Below are 6848 nucleotides of genomic sequence, written 5' to 3'. Positions count from 1 at the left end.
TGTGTGTGTGTGTGTGTGTGTGTGTGTGTGTGTGTGTGTGTATCTGTAACTCTCATTCTCGCAGATTGACACAAGTGACTGTATTTTGACTCTGGCACTTTTCACAAGACCAGTCAAGACTATTATACTGCTCTGAGAACTGAAACCAAGGTAGAGACATAGTTTCCCAGACCCCAGCCAGTAAGGGACAGGCCCAGTGCCTCTCTTCTCCACCTCTCCGCTTCTTCAGGCTATTGTACTCTCTTCCATCAGTGTACCAGCACATGTTCTTTGCAATGTTTTGCCCTCTCACAGCACTTGCTTTCGAATCCATACCAGTGCCTAGCATCTGATATTAACAGCTCTAGAAGAGGTGAGCATTGTAGGGGCTGAATCGTGTCCTCCATAAAGATGTAGAAGTTCTAACTCCCAGCACCTGTGAATGCAACCTTATCTGGGAATAAAGCCGGAGGAAAATGGTCTCCCTAGTCACAACTCATCTGACACAAAATGTGTGGGCTGCCTACATTGGAAATTCTCCAGTCCCCTAGAGACGCCAATTGGGTGTGTCCTACATGGAACTCAATTCTGACAGCAACGACCCAGAGTTGACACAGATCTCACAGGTTGAGGGCTGCTCAGTTTCACAAGTCAATTCTCACTTCAGACGCCAAGTATAACTAATGGATTCCCAAGTTTACCTATATTTCTGTTCAACTTGGATACAAATCAGGGGCTCCCAGAATTACCCCTTATGTATGAAAATTTGCAGCAATGGCTCACAGAATTCAGGAAAACATTTTACTTACTATGAGTTTATTATAAAAAAATTGTAAAGGATCCAAGAGAATTGTCAGAGAAAGGGGGACATAGGGTAAGAAGCAGAAGGATCCCAAGAACAGGGATTTCTATCCCCATGAAATTTGGGGTACACCATCCTCCCAGTGAAAGGATATGTTCACCAACCCAGAAGCTCTAAGTTCCATCATTCAGAATTTCTATGAAGATTTCATTAGGAAGGTGTAAATGACCAAATCACTGGCCACTGGTGATTAATTTAATCTCCAATCCCTCTCCTTTCCCAGGAAGTCAGGGATGAAGCTGAGTTTCTAATTTGCTCAACAGGCCTGATGACCACGTTCCACTCTGCTGCTGTCTGGAGACCCCAACCACCAGTGTTCGTGTTAGCATCCAAAAGCAATCATCACTTCAGAGATCCCAAGGGTCTTAGAAAATCTTGGGTCAGACACTAGGGAGTAAAACCAGATTTATGGCTGCTCTACAAAACTAATGTAGGTGTCTATGACTGAAGCCTAGGCCTTTTGTGATTTTAACAGCTGGTAGTTACAGTGGTTTGATCTAAAAAGAAGATGTGGCTCCCAGATGAGTTCTGTGTTAATGCAAGAAGGACTAAAAGTGTCTAGATGATTATACTTGGTCCTAAATCTGAGAAGCTCTGACTTCTAAAGAGCTTCATGTTGTTGTATTTGGTAAAACCCTGTACCTGTCTGCCTGCTTCCCAAGGCTCTTTGAGATGTGATGCTTTCCTGCCTTTTGGGAATGGTTTCCTGGCCTCCCAGACCTGCGCCCTGGGCTCTACCCATGGTTTGCTAGAACACATGTACCAGCAAAGACTGTTTTGGCTGCATGTAAGAGGCAGCACTTATTCTGGCACAAACAAAGACAGACCCTGGGTCATAGCAGCTTCCAAAGAAAGGACCAGCTTTGTTCTCTGCCATCCTTCACATATGTCTTTCATGCCTACAAGTTCAAGGCGACTGCTACACATCCAGACACTGAATCTATGCTCCAGAAAATGATGGAGAGGGAATAGGGTAATAAAAAGCAAACAGTGCCTGCCAGCTACATGTTTTTCTTCAGAAAAACAATAGCCTTCCCCAAAGCACCACCCAGTGGACTTACATTTCATTGGCCAGAATTCGTTCCTACAGACACCCAGGAAGTGACTTCAGAGGAGTCAGGAGAAGTGAGCCTGGTGCTTCCACTAATGTATCGTGGTTCTATTAGCTATAAAGCAGGGAAGAAGGGATATTTCAGAAGTGGGCAGTAATGTCAGGGACAGCACAAAGCATACAAAATTGGTGGCAAACGGAAAACTATTCTTTAAAACTTTTAATGGCTAAACATTTAATTTTAATGCATTACAAAAAGAATTAAGATATCAAGCTTGAGATTTATAAATGTATTTATAACAATATTTAGAAACATGGAAATATGAGGAAGTAAATTAATTTAAATAATAATAGTAAGAAAAATAGTACAGCTTTTTTCAGAGATAACACTTAAATTGCCACATTGGGAAATAGTGGGGTTACGTCATTGAATTTCCCAACATGTGCTTTATTATTTCAATTTGCTGAGCATTTACATATGGGTATTTTATCCTGAAATTACTTTCCCTGCTACCTAGGCAAATTCTAAATACTTCCAGATATTTTCTTAATGTCTGCCTGCTTTGTGATGTCCTCCCCACAGAAGCCAAATTACTTACTTACTACCCTAGGTTTCTGCCAAAATTGTGTGTGCCTATATCTGCCATTATTTCTTTGTATCAGTTAGCTTCGTCCACAGTAATGCTGCCTAATAAACCAAGTTCAAAGTCAAAGACTTACAAACACAAATAAGCATTTCTTGCTTGCATTGCAGCTATAGGTTCAATGTTATTGAGATAGGATCTGACCCACATGCCTCCTTAATTCAACAATCCAGGTTGATGGAGAATCCCATTTTCATATAATAAATGTGAAGTTTCTGTAGTAGAGAGTGAAGGCACAAGAGAAAATCTGAAGCACCTTTCTGCTTATATCTAACAAGTCATCATTTCCATTCATAATTCCACAGACTAAAACAATCATGTTATCTTTTCTAATGTCAAGCAGATCACCCTATAGAGAAGTGAAAGTAAATATTTGCTGGATAATAGTACTAAATATTTGCTGGATCATAGTACTTCTGTAGTATTGATTGATTTATATCCCATTCTTGTCACTGCACTGAGCTTCTGGAGGATAAACAGTGCATATTTATCAACACTTTTGAGGGCTCTTACAAAGTTAAAATCCTGAAACTGCTTTTACAAGATTCTTGTGCACCTAGATCAGTAAGACATATGACCTCTTCCAACCGGTTGAACTCATGAATGAATTCAGTTCAGATGCACGGACCAGGAGAAGTGGGGGGGCATAAGGGATCCATTCCAACAAGTTGGAGATAAAACTTTCCTCTGACTGCAGACTGAGGAGCCTCTTACTGGTGGCAGCAGCAGAAGGTCCCCAGGAGAAACCCTAAGGTAGAAACTGACTCTTTGGCCATTGATCTTGGCCAACAGCTGCCCTCCTAGAGATGCTCTAACCTACCAAATATCCTTTCTGACTAATTCCACTTCCACATAAATTAGCTAGAATAGATCCTGTTGTTTGCAACAATAAGCCTGATACACTATGACTTATCATAGTACCACATAGTAGATGCTGCAAGTTTGCTGGAAGAAAGCAATTAATAAGATAGAGAATAGCTAACTTACTGAGTGCTTACTGTATTCCAGGCACCATTCTAAGACACTCAAATTAATTTTCTCATTGAATCTTTATAATAACTTTTTGAAATAGATGCAATTTTTGTTCATATTATACAGATCAAGACACTATGACATATAGATACTAAGAATGAGTAACTATTGAATCATTTAATCATGAACAACAGCTCCTGTGGGAGACATTATCTCTCTTGTACTTATTTAATTAAAAATGTGGTCCCCAAAACTTTGGAAGTATCTGACCTATTCAGGATCTCCTTGATCTTAAATGGCTACAGAGAATCTCATGACTTCTTTTTTGTCAACAAAAAAGAAGGAATTGCTGTTAGGAAACAGCAAATTCTGGATTTGCTGCAGTCATTTAACACTTCTTATTATATTATCCTCCGGTTCTCATATCATCAGCTAAAGTTTTATTCTTCTTGAGTGATCTCTTGGGGGCTGAAGGACTAAAGCACCTGTAAAAACACTGCTTCTAGGAGTTCCACCAGCCTCTTTAGGAAAATGACTGTGAAATAATTCAGGTGTAATTTTTGAATCACCAGTCAGTGAATTAACCCTTAAGCTACTTTCAAAGATGGGAAGAGTTATACATTCCATTTTACTACTCTTCTGCTCCAAGATGAAATATGTAAAGTTAGAATGAATTCTGAAGTACCCTGGAAGATTAGCACTTGGAGGAACTTTTCAGCAGAATCTTAAAAATATACATAGTTGAGGTGATTTTCAGCCATTTCTCTTTCCTGCACACCTAAGTCTTGGGTTTCTTCCTTGCTATTTTTTTTGTTTGTTTGTTTATAGTAAGGAAGGAAGTTAATGATGGTATTAATCTGGAAACAGCCAGGTACGCATCTGCACTAAGTAAATGTTGACTAGGAAACACATAACCTTCTTCAAAATTCACAAACCACTGTGGACCCACTTGAAAGGCGATGAAGCTGAGGCTAAGATTTAAATGACTAGGGCTAATTAGCAGCAATTTCAGATTCAAATTTCCCATGTAGTATGCATTAATTAAACCATGTGGCCCTATGCTCAACCATATCAACACCACTGATAAACACCTATGTTTTAGAAGTGAAGGCTGAAGACCCTTAAAAGCACAAAAAACTGATGAAGCACAAGACCCGGTGAAAGAGCAGTGCTACAAGGTTTATGAATTGCTTCTTGCATCAGAGTGTTTCATCCAGGAAGACAACTCATCCAGAGTCTAGCCAAGCCTGAGACCACATAGGTCAACTTCAGCATTTACATATTACAACACCTTTTCCTGTGCTGAGTGGAATGATGGCCTAGCAAGATGATCTTACCTGTTTTTCAAGCTCCTGCATTAAAGCCATTTCCTTCAAGCCTTTACCCTAAGAAAAATATCCCATATTCATGGATTTAATGAATCAATGATATGAAAATATCCATACTTACCCAAAGCAATATACAGGTTTAATTTGATCTCTTTCAGAATACCAATAATGTTCTTTTGAGAACTAGAATAAACAACCCTAAATTTTGTATGGAAATACAAAAAGGGAAAAAACCCAAATAGCCAAAGCCATCTTGAACAAACAGAACAAGACAAAGACAATAGATTACCCAAAATATATTACAAAGCTGTAGTAATAAAAACCAGTTTGCTATGAACATAAAAACAGACAAATGGAACAGAATGGATGGGCCAAAAGCAAACCTACACATCTACCTCGAACTGATTTTTTTTTTAACAAAAATGCTAATAGCAGGCATTAAAGAAAAGACAGTCTTTTCAACAAGTGTTGTTGTGAAAATTGGATACTTACATGCAGAAGAGTAAAATGAGCCTTCTATGACTAGTAACAAAAGTCAATTCAAAATGGATTAAAGACTTAAATGTGAGATCTGAACCTACAAAACCACTAGAATTAAACGAAGATGAAATATTTCAAAACATTAAAATAGGCAAAAAAATTTTGGACAAGATCTCAAAAACTCAGGAAACAAAAACTGAAATAGACAAATAGGATTACATCAAACTAAGAAGCTTCTGCACAATGAAACAAACAACACAATAAAACGAAAAAACTAAGCCCAAGAAATTGCAAACATACATCTTGCAATAGATTAATATCCATAATCTATAAGGAATTCTAAAAAACTAATTGCAGAAAGCCCCAGAGAACCCAATTCTAAATGTGTAATAGACCTGAATGTGAATTTCTCAAAAGAAGCAAGACAAATAGCCAACAGGTATGTGGAAAATACTCAGCATCACTAATCATCAGAGAAATACAAGTCCGTATCACCATAATGTATCATTATCAAAAATACAAATAAGTGCTGGTGAGGATGTGGAGCAAAGAGAATACTTGCATGCTATTGGTGGGAATGTAAATTAGTACAGCCACTTGGAAAACAGTATGAAGTTACTCAAAATTAATAAAAGAACTATCATTAGTTCCAGCAGTCTCATCGCTGATTAGCCAAAGGAAATAAATGTAACATGCCCACAAAGCATATACACTTCCATGTTTGTTGTAACATTATTCACAATAGCCAAGAAATGGAAACAAACTAAATGTCCATCAACTGATGTGTGAATTTAAAAAAGGGTACATATACACAGCCATGCAAAGCATGGAATTATATCATTGGTAACAACATAGATGGAAATGGAGATCATTATGCCAAATGAAATAATCTAGGCATTAAAAAACAAGTACCAGATTAGATCACTCATGAGCAGAATGTAACAAATGTTTGTCTCATAGAAGTTGAGAGTAGTGTAGTGATTACCAGAGTCCAGGGAGAATATGGAGAAGGGAAAGGTATGGCAAGGTTGATGAAAAGGCACAAAGTTGTAGCCAGGAGTAAATGGCTCTGGCATGCTATTGCAGAGTTGGGTGAATAAAGACCATAATATTTTACTCGATATGTCAAAAAACCAGAAGAAAGGAGTTTGAATGTTTTCACCATAAAAAGGATAAAAGCCTGCAGAGAGAGATATGTTTATCCAGATTTAACATTACATGACATATGCATGTACTGAAACATCACATGGTACCTATAAGTATGAATAATTTGTGTCTTAGTTTAAAAATAAATTTTAATTTCAAAAAGTAAAGGAAGAATCAGTCCTTGATGTATTAAGACAGTCAATTCTTGAGGAGTTCATTTATCCGTTCTGAATTACTATGGGAAACTAGCATGGTCTGAACACTAAAATCAAGGACTCTCGAGCTAGACTGCCTGGCTGTGTCCTATCTCTGTCCCCTCTGCATGTTCTTCACATATTCTCCACCTTTATTGATTTCTGCCACCTTGCTTTTTTTTTTTTTTTTTT

General features: G+C 38.0%; 1 long non-coding RNA gene across 1 annotated transcript in view; it reads right to left on the bottom strand.

Annotated features, from left to right (window-relative positions):
- The window catches only part of LOC104874692, a 23573-nt gene that overhangs the window by 4963 nt on the left and 11762 nt on the right, over positions 1 to 6848 (bottom strand). Inside the window, exon 3 of the long non-coding RNA XR_783845.1 lies at positions 1903 to 2007. This is a non-coding gene — a long non-coding RNA (uncharacterized LOC104874692). The remainder of the gene's footprint in view (positions 1 to 1902; positions 2008 to 6848) is intronic.

This window comes from Fukomys damarensis, unplaced genomic scaffold (genome assembly GCF_012274545.1).
Source record: "Fukomys damarensis isolate Sample0158 unplaced genomic scaffold, DMR_v1.0_HiC HiC_scaffold_35, whole genome shotgun sequence".
Classification (NCBI taxonomy): domain Eukaryota; kingdom Metazoa; phylum Chordata; class Mammalia; order Rodentia; family Bathyergidae; genus Fukomys; species Fukomys damarensis.
This window is presented reverse-complemented; position numbering and strand designations above follow the sequence as displayed.